General features: G+C 38.4%; 1 pseudogene; it reads left to right on the top strand.

The window, feature by feature from the left end:
* The first annotated feature begins 20,043 nt into the window (after window positions 1–20,043).
* LOC110291014 lies at window positions 20,044–20,610 on the top strand (annotated as a pseudogene).
* The last annotated feature ends 251 nt before the right edge of the window (window positions 20,611–20,861 follow it).

The following is a 20,861-nucleotide window of genomic DNA, read 5'->3' as shown; positions in this document are numbered from 1 at the left end:
TTGTACAAACTTGCAATCCCACCAACAAAGATTTTCAAATCATGATTTGTTCCAAAATTAGATGGCTAGATAAATCTTCTTAAGTTGGATATTTAAAAATGCCATGATCTTTGATAGAGTGATAGATGAAACATAATATACAAAGACAAGAAAATGGTGCTAAGAGAAATGAGTGTTGACCACTCATTTGAACAAGGAAGAGAATAACTTCACTTCAGATAAGGTAAGAGAAGCTCTACATATAGCCATGGACAGCACGAAAATGCAAGGCAGTAGTGAGCCACTCTTTGGAAGGAGCTGGATGACCGTATATGCCGTGCATCCCAGACAAACCAAGGCACACATGTGGTATAACTGTAATGACCCATTACTCTCAACAGATCCTGGTGCAGAGGATGAATTCATCTAGACACAGCTCAGGTTGGATCTGGAACCTGTTAGTGTTGACATGTCCTTGTCACTCCTGCAGTCGGAATACCATGCCTTAATCAGTTTCTTAGCACCTGAGAGAGTAACCAACTACTGTGACAATATAGGCTATTTAAATATCAAGGAAAATGGAATAGACCAAGAGGAGAGTTCTCCTTTAGCTGAAAAAAATTCTCCAAAAGCAAATATTTCTTTCTCAATGTTTCCACAGTTTGATGGAAATGCTCTGGCTGAGGTAGACAAGGAAAAAATTAGATTTCACATTTAACCTTACTTTTTCTTTCACAAAGTATATCAAAAGTTCTTAATGCTTTAAAATATATCACCATTTTGAGTTCAATCCTATAGGATTATGTCTTCACACTTTGGTTCTTTTTCCAATTAATGGTCCATTTGGGGAATGCATATGTAGTTATTTCGGTTCTGCATGGCTCATTAGAGAGCCTTCGCAGTGTCGGGCTTCATTCCCCTTGGTCTGATATGAATGTATTCATTTAGGGACACACTATAAAATAACTAATAAAGTAAATTTTGAACATTTAGAAAGAAGCAATAAAGCCCAACTTACCTTCCTTGAAAAATAATTTTATCTGTTGTGGCTGTTTCAAGATTTGAAATCAGGAAGGCACTTTTTATAAGTGGTTTTTATTATAACCTGGAACCTGACTCCTCATTTAAATGTGCATATTAATGTGAAATGCATACCAGAGTAACTCCTGTGGGAAGGATAAATGTGTTAGATTGTGCAAGTATAAAGAATGTAAGAATAAACATGAAAACTGGCAACCAGTCGGATGGGAGGGGCTGTGACAGTTTCTCCTTCCTGGGTAATTTCTCAGGTTGTATGAGGCTTTTGTTCCCTTTAAACACTCAAACTGATTGTCATTCCGTCTGGCTTCTGGACAAAATCCTTCCTAACTATTAACAAAAGCCTAAACCTTTTGCTAATAGCAAAAATACGTTTTACAAATCTTTTTTTTAACTTGCTTTTTCAATAATTTCAATGATAAAAATATCTTCCTGATAAAAAAGTAATATCCTCAAAAATCTACATCCGACATTCTGACAAGTCTCCAGTGAGACAAAAACCCTAGATATTTCAACTGGAAAGCAATAACTAGACTTTGTTTTTATGCTGCACACTTAACAGATTAAGAATATTAATTAGAAAAAGCAGACTGCTAAATGCAATGTATATATAGGAATTGTAAATGGCTCATAGGTGATATGAGACTAAGAACATTGTCAGTTGACAGGCTGCAAGGATGTTCATTTGATCACCAGCCAGACAATGAGTTCCAAGTGAGCAGCTCCACTGTATACAATGGTCTGAATCTGCCCTCATTGGATTAACACATTGTGTGATGACCAGAAATGTTAGTTCCCTTCCCATGGGAAGTTCCCTTAGACTCACACATAAGCCTCAATTTAATCTAGTCTGTAATCATATTAAATATTTTACCCACAGCCATAGACAATAATAAAAAATAAGACCAAATAACAAACAAACAAAAACTACCTTGCTCTCCTCCATTTTCAATGTTAACAAAATTCTGTAGAAACTTTATTTTCAGCCTTTCACTCATAGTCTGCTGCCCTGAGTGAGGCATGATTACCCAGGTAAGTATTGCACTCTTGGTGTCAGAGGACACAATGGCTCTGGCACTCAAGGTGGCCATTCAAATAGTTAAAGAAGACAGCAAATGTGATTAGACCATACTTGCATTATTCTCATTAATGTTTGAGACCTATGAATAGCAAAATTTAGTAAAAACTGTAAGATTTTTATGAAATAAGCATCAATATTCAGACTTCACAAAGACTGAAGCAGACTATAAATAAATGACATAAATCAATTTTCAGTAGGACTATTTAAATGTATTTCGGAGGACTTGGGGCTGGAATCCATAGGACTTGGAGTTAGAAAGTTGATTTAAGAGGAAGTAAGTCAGCTATTGATTTTCACACTATCCAATCTCTGGGCTTATGAGGTTTTTTTCCAATCTTGCCTCTTCCATCTTCTCCTCTAGATATTTACAGTAGACAGCCAGCCTTTATACAGTCTGCATCATAATAAGCCACACTTCTAGAATTGGGTAACTCTTACAATGAGGTATATTTGTCAGGCATTTAAGATAGTAATATTCTTTTCTGGCAAGGAAGCCAATGCACAGGGTATGAAACTCAGACTCCTAGCCAGTCACAGCACACAATGGGACACAGAAAGATATTGTTTAAAGATAAAGATAAAGCATACCCAATTTAATTGACCAAATGTGCTGCTGACTACTACTATGCACATTCTGAAAGCTTCATGAATGTGGTAGTTGAATATGCTTGGCCCAGGGAATGTACCATAAGTGGGTGTGGCCTTGTTGCAGGAAGTGTGTCACTGTGGAGGTGGGTTTTGAGAGAGCTGCCTGGAAGCCTGTCTTCTCCTGTTTGCCTTCAGAACAAGATGTATAACTCTCACCTTCTCCAGCGTCATGCCTGCCCGGACAGTGCCATGTTTCCTGCCATGATGATAATGAATTGAACCTCAGAACCTGTTAGTCAGCCCAGTTAAATATTGTCCTTTATAAGTTGCCTTGGTCATAGTGTTTCTTGTCCACAATGGAAACTCTAACTAAGACAGTGTTCCTCTAAACAGAAGGTATCACTACTACACAAGGTCATGTGTCTATCCTGATACACAAATGTGCTGAAGGACACAAAATGGTGAGGAAGAAAGGTTCTTATTTGACAGGGGGATAGATTCCAAAGAGACAAAGTTTGTGGGAGATGTATACCTCAAGGGAACATGGTTTTCAGTAAGTCCCTTTTTTACCAGGTCCAGAAAAAGACTGATCATCTGCATTTTCTCATTTGTGATTCTTGCCAGGTGTCAGAGTGTCCTTCCCTGGAGAGCTGTCAGGGTTCACTGAACATTTCTGCCTTTCTATCCATCTCCCCATTTAGCCTTCGTTGTGGTCATCCAAGGAAATCATTTCTTCTACCAAATGTGTCTTTGATCTTATCTTTGCTCTGAAATCAACGTCTCTCTCAAAATTCCAAAACAAATCTCTTTTTCTTTTGCTGTATCTTAACATTATCTCTTACTAGTCTATAAATATTTCAAATTTGAATGAAGGAAAAATAACTTTCTTTAGAGCTTAATTGTGAAATCCAACTAGATACTAAGGTGGAAAAAAGAAAAATAAAAAGAACAACAACAAAAAAATCATGTTCTTCTAATGTCACAAAATGAGGAATACCCCAAAATCTATATACTACTACATATTTAGACCACTAAGTAAATATGAAAACATTTTTATTTTTGAAAGTCTGATCTCAGTTTCCCTGGACTGTAGTAAAGATTTAACTGTAGCTTGGCAATAAATTACCAATGTTAAATTCAAGTTGTATTCATAAGTAAGAACAAAATTTTTCATTTATTTTCTGTCTCCCTATCTATTTTTATCTACTGTACCCTAATAGACTCACTTACAGTAGAGCATCCTAATGTAATCGTTGGAACCAAAAGATGTTCTTGAATAGTCTGTATAAAAAGTACACCATGATGTGTGATGATATCAAAATATCCCACTACTGCTGAACACTAAGAACCTGAGGCAGGGACTACTAGGCTCCTTCTCATCTGTGCTTTAGTTCTGTACATTTATGTACAAGCCAAAACCAAAGACAGCATGCCAACTCAACTATACCATCAGACACAAGACTTTATAATATCCTCCTATCTCCAACTTCATTCTTCTAAATTTCTAAAATTAATGTATATGTCCCTAAGGGTGAAGGCATCCCTTACTTGATCATTGTGTTCTGAGTTCCGTAGCTGTCAAGTTTCTCTGTTTTCTTTTAACATCTGAATCTTGGGCAGCTGATGACCCAGAAGCTTTGAATATTTTCTCACTTCTAAAGTCAATTTACTGCCATACCCCTGCTTTATCTTCAATTCATCTTAGATGAATTTTGCCAGTGAACAAATACCTACCATAAAACTGCTATCTACACCCCTGCAATCCTGATAGGCACAAGCTGAATAGGAAAAGATTCCAACTGGACTTGCTCCATTTTGGCCAACATGTTCAGGCTGAGCAAAGTTTGTTGCTTTCCACATACTATCCTACATTACCTGGCCCATTTTTGTATTCAGTTTAGGAGCTACTGCTGCTGTGTCTCACTAGTAAAATATACGTACGTGCATACATACATACATACATACGTACATACATACATGTGTCTGTGTGTGTAAACAATTGGTCACTATTGATTTATATTAGCACAAACAAGATTTAATGGTTTGCTCATTTTGTAATCTGTTTCCATGACCTAAAAACAGTGTATATGCTTACACACATGAAAAAGTACCAAAATTAATATCAAAAACTGAGTCATGGAAAGAGATTCATATTTAACTAATTTTACATGTTATTTGTACTAAACATTCCTTTGACAATTCAGTTTCTCTTAATAGCTTGACTTAAAATTCTTCCTTCTATGTTTGTGTTAATGTTCTCATCAGCCCCTCCCTCTCCTACCTTAGCTTTGGGACTCTAGGCTTTCTGCATCCTGGTCTGATGGTTCTTCATGCATGAATGTATCTGTGGTTCTGCTCTACTCTCTGATGTTACTACTCTTGAAAACCACAGTTTAAAAAACAGCCATGGAAACACCTGGAGCATGGCAAACTTTCTTTTGTTCTTCAAATTTTATATCTTTGTTTTATTACATATTTTCTTTATGTTTCAAATGTTGTACCCTTTCTTCGTTTCCCCTCTGAAATTCCCTATCCCCTCCTCCCTCTCTCTGCTCACCAACCCATCCACTCTCACTTCCTGGTCCTGGCATTCCCCTACAATCAGGCATCAAGCCTTCACAGGACCAAGGGCCTCTCCTCTCATTAATGTCCAACTAGGGCATACTCTGCTACATATGCAGCTGGAGCCAAGGGTCCCTCCATGTGCAGTCTTTGGTTGGTTGGAGGTACTGGATGATTCTTATTGTTGTTCCTCCTATGGGGATGCAAACCCCTTCAGCTCCTTGGATTCTTTCTCTAGCTTCTCCACTAGGGACCCTGTGCTCAGTCCAATGGCTGGCTGAGAACATCCACCTCTGTATTTGTCAGGCACTGGCAGAGCCTCTCAGGGGATAGCTATATCAGGCTCCTGTCAGCAAGCACTTGCTGGCATCCACAATAGTGTCTGGGTTTGGTAACTGTGTTTGGGATGAATCCTCAGGTGAGGCATTTTGAGTTGTATGTTCAGTCTGTATAATGTTATGTATATATATGTTTTCAAATGCTTTTTAAAAACATTACTAAAATTATACGACAAAGAAGTCAGGGATAATGAGAATAGGATGAAAAACTGTAGTCTATATGGTGAGCAAGGCTTCTCTTAAGAGATGGTTTTAAAACTAAACATGGAAGATGTGGCCATGATAATCTACTGAAGAACAGGTGCAAGACATGAGGAAGGGCTCAGGGAGGGTACAACTTTATTTTGTTGCAGGAGAACTAAAATGTAATGCATGAAAAAATAGAAGAATGCTAGGTGAACAGGTGGCAGAAAAAGCAGGTATGAGACAAGGAAATACCCATATATCCATGGTGAGTGGTGGCAGCTGGACTTTGTTGGGAGCGACACTGTTTGAATGTTAACTGCCTTGTCAGCCATAAGTGCTTATTTACAAAGTCTTGGTCTTAGTGGAAAAGTACTAGCTTAGTTGAGATTTCTGTGGGAAAAGTTGAGGCATTTTTTGGGAAAGTACTACCCCCAGTTAAGAACAAATAGCTATAGGCCTTGTGGACAGGTATCTACCAACCTTCTCTGTTCTGTCCCTCCTGCTGAACCTTTTACCTAGCCAATATTCTGCTTATGGGAACAGGTGCTTTCCCCCAGAAACAAAGCGAATCTCTGTCATCACCCTCCCCATATCCTTCTATTTGGGTATAAAACCTGCCTGGGAAAAATAAAATTTGTCAGCTTGATCAGAGTTTTTACTTGCTGTCCATTATTTGCATTTCTTGTTCCCTCATTCTCTTCCAGGTAGTTCCTCAGTCCTCTTTCACCATCCTAAGGGTTGGGGCAAACTCAGTCCAGTATGTACAGGTGACAGGTGTACTGTTTTCACAGTCTCTTCCAGAGATAAAACTGATAACACTCTAGGTGAATTAAAGTTTAATTGTGAATCAAATAAGAATGACAATTCTCCTCTAAGCAGTTGGGTAGATGGTAGATTGATGGATATAACATTCACAGACAGAAAAGGGCATATGTAGGGATGAGACACAAAATTCAGTTGTTCAGTTCATAGATAGTAGTTCATAGATAGATGATAATAGGGTAGATGACAAAAGGGTGGATGAAGCATAGATTAGTAGATATTGAAGATAGATGGTAGATAGATAGATGATAGAGATAATGGATAGATGATAGGTTATATAAAATAGATAATTAAAGTGATGGATGTACACAAAAATATTATAAATGTATTTCTTCTCTTAACAATTGCTATTTTTAATGAATTGACTAATAAAAACAAACCTTAGATTGAAATAATTGAATTATTAATTAGCAACTATACTAACAACAACCTACTAATATCTGGCTTGCTTTATATCACTTTCTAGCATCACTTTGATTTTTATGAATGCAGTTTATTATTTAGAACAATAGTTGTTAACCGTCCTAATGCTACAAGCCTTTAATATATTTCCTCGTGTTGTAGTAACTCCCAAACATAAAATTATTTTCATTGCTACTTTATAACTGTATTTTGCTACGGTTATGAATTGTAATATAAATGCTTTTGGAGATAGAGATTTGCCATAGGGGCAGTGACCCTTAAATTGAGAACTACTGATTTAGAGTGAAATCTCATCTTGAAAGACAGTTTTTCCACCATTCCATAACTGACATTTTGAATGCAGAGTAAAAAACAGAGTTCGTTTTGATAACTCATTTAAAAAGCCTTAAGTGCTATATTCTGCTTACAGTAAAATTATAGTTACTTATTTGCAAGATTCAGTTATTTTCCATAGTAGTCACTAAAAATCAGAAGGGCAAAAGATCCAGAAGGAAAAGACATTTGGCACATTTAGATACTTCACAAGTTCCATTTAAGAAATTAAAACAGTGCATTCTCACCAGGAAACAGGTAGACTGCCTGCAGATCTTTACTGCCTCCTGCCCTCTTCTAAATTCATTCTGTCAGTCTGATTCCCAGTTCTGTAAATGAGCACTGACTGCACCCCACCCTCCTCACCCACTTCCCTCCATCACACAGATAAATCTTCCTCTCCAAGCCCCCTTCCCCTACTCGAAATTTTATCCTAGCCTCCAACTCCAATGGGCATTTGCTGAGACCCTTCAGGACAGTCTGGCCAGGGAATCTAGCCTAGCAGGGTATCTTCACTTCTCCCTCCTCTCCTTAAAATCCAATTCCACTCCTCTCCTTAAAATCCACACTCAGTCTCATGCCGACTGTGTAGCAGACCTCCTGTTCTGGCCTCTCCCTCCTCTCTTACCTGTCTTAGACAGACTACACAGCATCACCAAACTTCCTCCCCATCCATGCTGTTTTCTCAATTCCCAACTCCAGGAGGCATTCCTGGGAACCCACTAGCCATGCCTGCCAATGTAGGCCAGCAAGGCATACAGATCACTCTCATTCATCTCCTCCATATCCATTCCCCAGCCTCACCTGCAGCTCTGCTGCAGATTTCCTGCTGTGGCCTTTCCTCAGTCTCTACCTCATTACCATGGGGACAAAGCAGATTCTGGTGGAACACTTTGCGTTCCTCACTCCTATGAACTTTCTCAGCACACCACACACACACACACACACACACACACACACACCCATCAGCCACATTGTGTCAGCCACCAATACATAGAAACACATCTTACCTGGACCCCTCAGTGGTCACGCTTAGCAGGATCCTAGAAGAATTCTCCACCAGGCAAAACATATGGAACACATATTCCTAAGAACCAAAGAAGGCACCAAAAACCAAGAACAAAACAGCCACCCAACAAACAAGACCAGATACAAGCACCTGGAATTAAAATTTCCCAAACCCAGATGTCTAGATGCCAGTGGAAAAACACAGTTAATAACAGTAAGGACTATATGTATATGCTAGAGTTCAGCAACCATACCACAACAGGCCCAGAGAATTGCAACACAACTGAAACAGAAGACAAAGTCTTTAAAATAGCCTTTATAGATATAAGAGGTCTTATAATGAAATGAATAATCTCTTAAATAAATCTGTGAATATAAACAATGAAAGAAAATGAATAAATGAGCTCAGTACCTGAAGATGGCAATAAAATCAATAAAGAAAACATTAACTGCTGCAGATGAATCTCAGTTGGGTTCTCGATCTGCAGGAAACAGGGTTCTGGTTACAGGTGAGCAAGAAGTCAGCAAGAAATGAATGACAAACAAGTATGAACACAGGGGAGTGCTGTCTCTTGATGTATTTTCTCCAAGCAAACACCAGGCTTTAATACAGAAAAAAAAAAAAAAAAAAAAAAAAAAAAAAAAAAAAAAAAAAAAAACAAGAAGGCCAGGCGAATACATCTGTCAAGGTACACTGGTTCTTAACACAAAACAAAGAAAATGCATGCATAAAAAGATGGTGGGAGCCAGGCCTTGTTTATAACTGAGAATAGGAACAACCCTTAATTAAGATCAGCTAAACACGGGAGCCAGGTAAATGCTCTGATACAGTGCTAGTCTATTGTTAAACCCACCACCAGGGGTCCTTTAGTAAATACTTGATTATGCTATTCCTCTGGGCCTAGTGAAAAACCTGCACCAGGGGAATTGTGTTCTACTAAACTTTCATGAATAATACTACAACTTACCTATTTCCTAGGCCATTGTGTATTTGTGTTTGGTGTGACTCGGCTATTGTTCTAAGTAAATACTATGTAGACTATCCCTAAGCTTTCTAGCTCTATTCAAGTAAATTGTAATGCCTGATTATTTTCACTGTGTCTACTAGAAGTAAATTTGAGTGTTACTGAATAGGTAACATTATTACTGAATTCCAAGCTCAGGGTCGGCTTCAAGGACTTTCTAGGACATTGAAACACTGGCGAAGGCTTAGCTATACATCAAAATCAATCCTTAAAGGCACTGATAATAAACAGCACTGAAAGAAAGCAGACAGATCCATACACCAAACTAATGCGGGGACAGGTTTTGTGTGTATATGCTATGAGAATGTCAAGGTTCCAGGAGACTAAGTTTCCATGAAACTCTTTGCCTCGGGACTGCTTCCAGGTTTCTAAACCTGTCAAGCATACTTCACTGGAATGGATGTAGGAACTAACTGAGGGAAATGTGGATATGAACGATTTAGAAACTCAATAGAAACCTCAGAAGCAAACCTCCCAAACATAGTATAAGAGATAGAAAAAGAGAATCTTAAGCTTTGAAGATGCAATAAAAGAAATGGATATATTGAGGAAAGAGAAAAATCATAAAAATCATGGCCAACATCTAGTAAACTTGACAAATTATTAAAAGAACAAATTTAAACATAATAAAAGTAGAGAAAGGAGAAGACACCCAGTCAAAGGCTATATTGGTTAGTTTTGTGTCAACTTGACACAGCTGGAGTTATCACAGAGAAAGGAGCTGCAGTTGAGGAAATGCCTCCATGAGATCCAACTGTATGCATTTTCTCAATTAGTGATCAAGGGGGAAAGGCCCCTTGAGGGTCGAAACGTCTCTGGGCTGGTAGTCTTGGATTCTATAAGAGAGCAGGCTGAGCAAGCCAGGGGAGGCAAGCCAGTAAAGAACATCCCTCCATGGCCTCTGCATCAGCTCCTGCTTTCTGACCTGCTTGGGTTTCAGTCCTGGCTTCCTTGGTGATGAACAGCAGTATGGAAGTGTAAGCTGAATAAACCCTTTCCTCCCCAACTAGCTTCTTGGTCATGATGTTTGTGCAGGAATAGAAACCCTGACTAAGACAGATTGGTACCAGTATAGTGGGGTATTCCCGTGACAACCTGACCATGTTTTGGGAAGGAGTGTGGAAAGACTTTGGAACTTTGGGCCAGAAAATCCATTCAGTGTTAAGAACTCTGTGGGATGTTGTGTAGGAGCTTGGAAGATAATGTTGAGAATAGTGCAGAAGATGGAAGCCTGGCCTCCATTTTCAGAGGGAAAATTAAAGATTCTTTTCAGGGCCATTGCTATTTTGGATTGTGAAGATTCTGTGGTTCTGGTTAGCTGGGGCTGAAGAATCAGTTGTGATTAGCAAGATACCAGAACAACTAAAGTGAAAACTTGGCATTACTGAGACCATTGGTGCTGGTTAGCTGGAGCTAAGAAACTAGCGGTGATTAAGAAGAGACCAGTATCATTAAGGTGACATCTTCTGGGAAGTGTTTTCTGAAAGAACAGAGAGGCTGTGTTCCAGAGATAGCCAAAGTTGTACCTCGTGCTGCAGCAGGACTTGGTAATGTATAACAGTTACCCAGGTGGTACTGGTTTTGAAGGCATGAAGGGGTCATAAAGAGCAGTTGAAGCTTGGCACTGTGAGAGGCCATGGAAGGTCATTGATGAAGGTGCAGCTTCAGTAGAAATTAATGTCCCAGGACTGAAGGGGTCATGTAAAGGAGTTGAGGCTTATCACCATGAAGAGAGCCTGTGAGAGGCTATTGGTGAAGCCTAGTTACAGCCCAAGATGGCAGCATTTTGGAGATGCCAGTACCATGAATGACCACCAAAACAATAGCAGCAGTGGGTACAGGCATCTTGAGACTAGAGGATGAGCTGTGAGCTACAAAGGACAGGGCTGGAAAAGTGACCCAAGCCCTTGGAGGAGCCCAGAATATCATGAGTTGGATCCCAGACATTGGATAATTTTTGCTTTTGATTGTGACTGTGCCCTGATATTTTTTTCCTCTTGAAGGAAGGAAGTATTTTAGTGGAGCCCACAGTTAAGAGACTTTTAATTGTAAAAAAATTTTGGATTTTTAAAAGAGATGGATATTTTAAGGCAATTGAAATTTTAAGAATATGTAAAGACTGTAGGACTTTTAAAGTTATTTAGATCTTGGGGATGAATAAAAATGTAAGGGTTGAGGCTTAGTAGTGATGTGTTTGTGTGTCAAGNTGACAAGGGGTCAATTGTACTGGCTAGTTTTGTGTCAACTTGACACAGCTGGAGTTNTCACAGAGAAAGGAGCTTCAGTTGAGGAAATGCCTCCATGAGATCCAACTGTAAGGCATTTTCTCAATTAGTGATCAAGGGGAAAAGGCCCCATGTGGGTGGAAACATCTCTGGGCTGGTAGTCTTGGATTCTTTAAGAGAGCAGGCTGAGAAAGCCAGGAGAGGCAAGCCAGTAAAAACATCCCTCCATGGCCTCTGCACCAGCTCCTGCTTTCTGACCTGCTTGAGTTCCAGTCCTGGCTTCCTTGGTGATGAACAGCGGTATGGAAGTGTAAGCTGAATAAACCCTTTCCTCCCCAACTTGCTTCTTGGTTATGATGTTTGTGCAGAAATAGAAATCCTAAGACAAAGGCCCAGAAAATACTTACAACAAAAGTATAGAAGAGAAAATTCCTAACCTAAAGAAATAGATGCCTATCAAAATACAAGAAGTATACAGATCACCAAATAGATTGTACCAGAAAAAAAAGTCCCCTTCCAATATAATACTCAAAACATTAAATGGTCAGAAAAAAAGGAAGAACATTAAAACTTGAAAGAGAAGAAAGAGAAAAAGATCTATAAAGGTAGACCTATTAGAATTACACCTGACTTCTCAATGGAGATTCTAAAAGCTAGAAATCCAGGAAATATGGTTACACTCTCAGAAACCTCAGATGCCAGCCCAGACTACTATATCCAGCAAAATTTTCAACTGCAATAAATGGGAAAAATAAGACATTCCGCGATAAAACCAAATTTAAGCAATATCTATTTATAAACCCACCCTAACAGTAGGTGCTAGAAGGAAAACCCCAACCTAAAGAACTTAAACACACCAAGAAAATACAAGGAATATATAATTCCAGACCAGCAAATAAAGAGGGGTAAACACACACACACACACACACACACACACACATCAAAACAACAAATAACAAGAATCAACAGCTGCTTTTCCATGATGTCTCATTCATTTTGCAGTCAGTGTCAGCCCCAGGCCACCTTGGGCATGAACTCAGCAGACAGTCCCACAATCCCCAGAGGACACTCCACACCCCAGGCACCCTAGGATGCCCAAGATCTTAGGATCACTGGTGAGTAGAACTCAACATCTGTTCCAAAACAACTGTTAGGGGCCTGTGCCAGCAGGAGCAGGGACACAGGAAACCCACCTAACCAGCAGCTAAGGTTCCTTCCAGTCTGTGCTGGTCTACCTGGATTTGGAACACAATGGAGAAACCCAAGGTCCCCGAGAGGATGAACCACTTCAAGGCACTGACAACATGCCCAGGATCCCAGGATCCCGGGATCCTAGGAGCTTGGTCACACCAGGATCTCAGGGTCAGGGAAGCTTGACCACCAAGAACTCTGACACAACCAGAATCTCAAGTTCACAGTATCCTAGAATCACAGGATCACAGAGAAAGCTGGACTCTGAGGATTTGTGAATCAACCAGGATTAACAGAAGGAAAGGCTCCAATCAGATATACTGAGTGCAAAGAGCACTGGAGATAATCAGATGGCAGGAGGCAAGCATAAGAACAGAAGCAACAGAAACTAAGGTTACTTGGCATCATCAGAACCAAATGCTCCCACAATAGCCAGTCCTAGATACACCATCATACCAGAAAAGCAAGATATGGATCTAAAGTCACTTCTCATGATGATGATGGAGGACTATAAGAGTGAAATAAATAACTCCCTTAAAGAATTATAGGAGAACACATCCAATCAGGTGAAAGAATTGAACAAAACCATCCAGGATATAAAATTGGCAGTAGAATCAATAAAGAAATCACAAAGGGAGAGCACTCTGGAAATAGAATACCTAGGAAAGAAGTCAGAAGTGATTGATGCAAGTATACCCAACAGAAAAAAAGAGAAGAGAGAATCTCAGGTACAGAATACCATGGAAAACATTGATACAACAATCAAAGAGAATGCAAAATGCAAAAAGATCCTTATTCAAAACATCCAGGAAATCCAGGACACAATGAGAAGACCAAACCTAAGGATAATAGGTATAGATGAGAAGGAAGATTTCCAACTTAAAGGGCCAGTAAATATCTTCAACAAAATCATAGAAGAAAACTTCCCCAACCTAAACAAAGAGATGCTCATAAATATACACGAAGCCTACAGAACTCCAAAAAGGTTGGACCAGAAAAGAAATTCCTTCTGTCACATAATAATCAAAACACCAAATGCACAAAACAAAGAATATTAAAAGCAGTAATGGATAAAAGTCAAGTAACATATAAAGGCAGACCTATCAAAATTACACCTGACTTCTCACCAGAGACTATGAAAGCCAGAAGATCCTGGACNGATGTTACACAGACACTAAAAGAACACAAATGCCAGCCCAGGCTACTATACCAAGCAAAACTCTCATTTACCATAGACGGAGAAACCAAGGTATTCCATGACAAAACCAAATTTACACAGTATCTTTCCACAAATCCAGCCCTTCAAAGGATAATAAAGGGAAAACTTCAACACAAAGAGGGAAACTAAGCTCAAGTAAAAGCTGGAAAGTTATGTTTCAATAAACCTAAAGAAGATAGCCACAAGAACAGAATTCCAGCTTTAACAACAAAAATAACAGGAAGCAACAATGACTTTTCCTTAATATATCATTATCAATGGACCAAATCACCAATTCACTCAATATCAATTCACCAATATGACGACATAGACTAAGACAATGGTTACATAAACAGGACCCAAATTTTTGCTGCATACAGGACACCCACCTTGGGGACAAAGACCGACACTATCTTAGAGTAAAAGGCTGGAAAACAATTTTCCAACAAATGGCCCCAAGAAACAAGGTGTAATAGTCATTCTAATATCAAATAACATTGACTTTCAACCTAAAGTTCTCAAAAAAGATAAGGACGGACACTTCTTATTCATCAAAGGTAAAATTTATCAAGATGAACTCTCAATTCTGAACATCTATGATCCAAGTGCAAGGGCATCCACATTCATTAAAGAAATTTTGCTAAAACTCAAAGCACACATTACACTTCACACATTAATAGTGAGAAACTTCAACACCACACTCTCATCAATGGACAGATCCTGGAAACAAAAACTCAACAGAGACATTGAAACTAACAGAAGTTATGAAACAAATGGGTTTAACAGAGATCTATAGAACATTTCTTATTAAAACAAAAGGATATACCCTCTTCTCAGCACCTCATGGTACCTTCTCCAAAATTGACCATATAATTGGTCACAAAACATACCTCAGCAGATAAAAAAATATTGAAATCATCCCATGCACCCTGTCAGACCACGATGAACTAAAGCTGATCTTTAATAACAACATAAATTATAGAAAACCCATATACACGTGGAAGCTGAACAACATTCTACTCAATGATAACTTGGTCAAGGAAAAAATAAAGAAAGAGATTAAAGACCTTTTAGAGTTTAATGGAAATGAAGCCACAACATACCCAAACTTATGGGACACAATAAAAGCAGTCCTAAGAGGAAAACTCATAGCCCTGAGTGCCCGAGTAAGAAGCTGGAGTGAGCATACACTAGCAGCTTGACAGCACACCTGAAAGCTCTAGAACAAAAGGAAGCAAATTCACCAAAGAGGAGTAGAAAGAAAGAAATAATCAAACTCAGGGCTGAAATCAACCAAGTGGAAACAAAAAGAACTATACAAAGAATCAACCAAACCAGGAGCTAGTTGAGAAAATTAAAAAGATAGATAAACCCTTAGCCAGACTAACTAGAGGGCATAGGGACAGTAGCATAACTAAAAAAATCAGAAATGAAAAGGGAGACATAACAATAGAATCTTTGGAAATCCAAAAATCATCAGATCCTACTACAAAAGACTATACTCAGCAAAACTGTAAAACCTGGATGAAATGAACAATTTTCTAGACAGATAACAGGTATGAAAGTTAAATCAGGGTCAGATTAACAATCTAGACAGTCCCATATCTCCTAAAGAAATAAAAAACAATCATTAATAGTCTCCCACACAAAAAAGTCCAGGACCAGATGGGTTTAGTACAGAGTTCTATCCGACCTTCAAAGAAGACCTAATTCCAATTCTCCTCAAACTATTCCACAAAATAGAAACAGAAGGTACTCTACACAATATATCTATGAAGCCACAATAACTCTGATACCTAAACCCTATAAAGGCACAAGAAAGAAAGAGAACTTCAAACCAATTTCCCTTATGAATATCACTGCAAAAATACTCAATAAAACTCTTACAAACCAAATCCAAGAACACATCTAAACGATCATCCATTATGATCAAGTATGCTTCATCCCAGGGATGCAAGGATGGCTCAATATAAGGAAACCCATCAACATAATTCACTATATGAACAAACTCAAAGACAAAAACCACACGATCATCTCATTAGATGCTGAGAAAGAATTCGACAAAATCCAACACCCATTCATGATAAAAGTCTTGGAAAGATCAGGAATTCAAGGCCCATACCTAAACATAGTAAAAGCAATCTACAGCAAACCAGTAGCCAACATCAAAGTAAATGGAGAGAAACTTGAAGCAATCCCACTAAAATCAGGGACTAGACAAGGCTGCCCACTTTCTCCCTACCTATTCAACATTGTACTTGAAGTCCTAGCCAGAGCAAGTAGACAACAAAAGGAGATCAAAGGAATGCAAATTGGAAATGAAGAAGTCAAAATATCACTATTTTCAGATGACATGATAGTTTATTTAAGTGACCCCCAAAATTCTATCAGAGAACATCTAAAGCTAATAAACAGCTTCAGTGCAGTAGCCGCATATAAAATTAACTCAAATCAGTGGCCTCTCTCTACACAAAGGATAAACAGGTTGAGAAGGAAATTAGGGAAACAACACCCTTCAAAATAGTCACAGATGATATAAAATACCTTGGTGTGATTCTAACTAAGGAAGTGAAAGATCTGTATGATAAGAACATCAAGTCTTTGAAGAAAGAAATGGAAGAAGATCTCAGAAAGTGGAAAGATCTCTCATGCTCATGGATTAGCTGGATCAATATAGTAAAAATGCTATCTTGCTGAAAGCAATCTACAGATTTATTGCAAGCCCCACCAAAATTCCAACTCAAATCTTCACAGAGTTAGAAAGGGCAATTTGCAAATTCATCTGGAATAACAAAAATCCTGGGTAGCAAAAACTGTTCTCAACAATAAAAGAACCTGTGGTAGAATCACCATCCCTGACCTCAAGCTGTACTACAGAGCAATTGCAATTAAAAAAAAAAAAAAAAAAAACTGCTTGGTACTGATACAGTGACAGACAGGTAGATCAATAGAACAGAATTGATGACCCAGAAATGAACCCACACACCTATGGTCACTTGAACTTTGACAAAGGAGCTAATACCATCCAGTTGAAAGAAGACAGCATCTTTACAAATGGTGCTGGCTCAATTAGAGGTTAGCATGTAGAAGAATGTGAATTGATCCATTCTTATCTCCTTGTACAAAGCTCAAAGCTAAGTGGATCAAAGAACTCCACATAAAACCAGAGACACTGAAACTTACAGAGGAGAAAATGGGGAAATGTCTCAAAGATATGGGCAGAGGGGGAAAATTCCTGAACAGAACACCAATGGCTTGTGCTAAGATCATGAATCTACAAATGAGACCTCATAAAACTGCAAATCTTCTGAAGGCAAAGGACACTCTTAATAAGACCAAAAGGCAACCAATAGATTGGCAAAAGATAGTTACCAATCTTATTCTGATAGGGGGCTAATATCCAATATATATATATATATATATATATATATATATATATATATATATGATATTCTCCAGATCCATCCATTTGCCTAATATATATATATATATATGTGTGTGTGTGTGTGTGTGTGTGTGTGTGTGTGTGTATATATATATATATATATATATATATATTAAGAACTATAGAAGTTGGACTCCAGAAAAACAAATAAGCCCTTTTAAAAATGGGGTACAGAGCTAAACAAAGAATTTTCAACTGACAAATACCGAATGGCTTATAAGCTCCTAAAAGAATGTTCAACATCCTTAATCATCAGGGAAATTCAAATCAAAATAACCATGAGATCCCACCTCAAATCAGTCAGAATGGCTAAGATGAAAAACTCAGGTGACAGCAGATGCTGGTGAGGATGTGGGAAAAGAGGAACACTCCTCCATTGCTGGTGGAACTTCAAGCTGGTACAACCACTCTGGAAATCAGTTTGGTAGTTCCTCAGAAAACTGAACGTAGTTCTATAGGAAGAGCCAGCAATACCACTCCTGGGCAGATACCCAGAAGACGTTCCAACATGCAATAAGGACATATGCTCCACTATGTTCATAGCAGCCTTATTTATAATAACCAGAAGCTGGAAAGAACCCAGATATCCCTAAAAGAGGATTGGATACAGAAAATGTGATACATTTACACAATGGAGTACTACTCAGCTATTAAAAACAATGAATTCATGAAATCCTTAGGCAAATGGATGGATCTGGAGAATATCATCTTGAGTGAGGTAACCCAATCACAAAAGAACATAGATGATATGCACTCACTGATATGTGGATATTAGCCCAAATGCTCAGAATCCTTCTTAGAAGCAAGAACAAAATACCCTTGGAAAGAGTTACAGAGACAAAGTTTGGAGCAGAGACTGAAGGACTGATCACCCAGGGACTGCCCCACTTGTGGGATCCATCCCATAAACAACAACCAAACGCAGACAATATGGATGCCAACAAGAGCCTGCTGACAGGAGCCTGATATATCTGTCTCCTGAGGGCCTCTGCCAGTGCCTGGCAAATACAGAAGTGGATGCTCACAATCATCCATTGGATGTAGCACAAGGTCCCCAATGAAGGAGCTAGAGAAAGTACCCAAGGAGCTGAAGGGGTTACAGCCCCATAGGCAGATCATCAATATGAACAAATTAGTACCCCCAGAGCTCCTTGGAACTAAATCGCCAATCAAAGAAAACACATGGTAGAACTTGTGGTTCTAGCAGTATATGTATCAGGTGATGGCCTAGTTTGGTCATCAATGGGAGGAGAGGCCCTCGATCCTGGAAAGGTTCTATCCCCAAGTATAGGCTAATTCCAGGATTGGGAATGGGAGTGAGTGGGTTGGGTAGCAGGGATATTGGGCGGGATAGGGGATTTTCAGAGGGGAAACTAGGAAAGGGGATAACATTTGAAATGTAAATAAAGAAAATATCTAATTTTTAAAAAAGTAAAAAAGACTCATTTTAAAAATGGAAGTAAAATCAGGATCAATCATTCTGCTATAAGTATCCAAGTAACCAAGTATCCAAGAAATACACATTAACATCAATGATAGACATCACATCAATTTAAAAATATGGAAAAAGATTTTTCCAAGCAAATATACATAAGAGAAAAGCTAGTATCACCCTTTTAATATCTTTTAAAAATAGAATTGACAGCAGGACTAACAAGAAGACATATGGAAAGACACTACATACTTAGCAAAGACAAAAATACAAGGGGAGGACATTGTAATTCTTAATATCTATGCAGCAAACACTCGCACCCAAGTTTGAAAAAGAAACAGTACTATAGCTAAAATCACACATTGACAATCATACACTTCAACACCCAACTCTTACCAATACTCAGGTCATCCAAACAAAAACTGAACAAATAAACAAATACTGCAATTATCTGATGTCAAATCAAATTGACCAAACAGGTGTTTACTGAACATTTCACCCAAATTCAAAAGAACCTGCCTTCTATCCTATCTGACCACCAGGGGTTAAAGCTGAATATCAGTACCAGAAAGCTTACAAACTCATGGGAATTGAACAACTGTATACAGAAATAAAAATGGGCCAAGACAGAAATTAAGAAAAAAATAAAAATTTATAGAATAGAGCGAAAATGAATAAACAACATACCCAAATTTGTGGGATGCAATGCAGGTAATTGTAAAAGACAATGTCCTAAGTGCTTACATAAAATACAATAAAGTAAAATAAAATAAAATATAGTAAAAAAAAAAAAAGAAGAGATATCTTACTAGCAACTTAATAGCACACCTGAAAGTGCTAGATGAGAAAAGAAACCACATTCAAAAGAACTGCTGCAAAAAATAATCAAACACTGTGCTGACGTCAATGAAATAAAACACACAAATAAAAAGCAATACAAATAATCAATGAAACAAGGGATTTTTTTCACTTCTTTTCCTTTTACCTAATATATTTTTTCTTATATGATAGACCTGGATTAGTTTCCCCTCCCTCTTGTCCCCCCAGTTTCTCCCCACAACCCCTCCATCCAGAGCCACTCCCTTTCTGTCTCTCATAGAAACGGACTGGCAGCTTCCTCAGAATGGCCAAGGCTAAGGAGGGGTGTTACTCAGAAGCTCTCCTGGGCGCTCCACCCAGAGACTCCTGAAGCAGTGTGTGTGGATGGTGTGGATTCTTTCATGAAACATCCTGGAAATGAGCCTGCAGACATGGCATTAGAGAAGCCAGATTAACAATATTAGAAGTATAATTTTATGGAACACAACTTTGCTCAGAAAGATGGGAAAGGGCTGAAAGGTCAGATTCCTGAAATTAAACAGACTTTAGAAATTCTGAAATACATGCAAAAGGAAAGAGAGCCCACCAATTCAATGGAGACCAGATTTTTATTGGCAGATAACTTGGACTGCAAAGCTTCAGTGCTCCTACTGATAAAGTGTGCCTATGGTTGGGGAGTAATGTGATGCTTGAATATATTATTGATGAAGCTCAGGCATTGTTGGAAAAGAATTTATCAACTGCTACAAAGAATCTTCATTCTCTTGAGGAAGACCACGACTGTCTTCAAGATCAATTTCACAACTACAGACTACGTCAATATAGCCAGGTTTTATAATCAGGATTAAAAGAGGAAAAACAAAAATGTCCCTACCAAGAACAAAGCATACCACCAGCGATCGAAAAATGTGGTTCAGGTTTCCAAATATATGAAATAACCAATGTCTATCTTCAAAGATTGATGTCATTTTGAGTATTTTTTCACAGCAAGAATAATTAAAACTGTAAAAACACCATTTTAGTTATTTATGAAGACAGAATTACTTTCAAATGCTTCATGAAATTAACAGTAATTGTTTTTTATATTTCCCAATGAAGTAATTGTTGCTCTTGTTTGATTTCATCTGTTATAAGACAACTCTTAACTGAGAGGGCTGAGAACTCTGAGGAATGCTCTGGAGGCTGCTGA

The sequence above is a fragment of the Mus caroli genome, chromosome 3 (assembly GCF_900094665.2).
Source record: "Mus caroli chromosome 3, CAROLI_EIJ_v1.1, whole genome shotgun sequence".
Classification (NCBI taxonomy): domain Eukaryota; kingdom Metazoa; phylum Chordata; class Mammalia; order Rodentia; family Muridae; genus Mus; species Mus caroli.
Note: the sequence above shows the minus strand (reverse complement) of the source record. Positions and strands in the feature narration are given on the sequence as shown.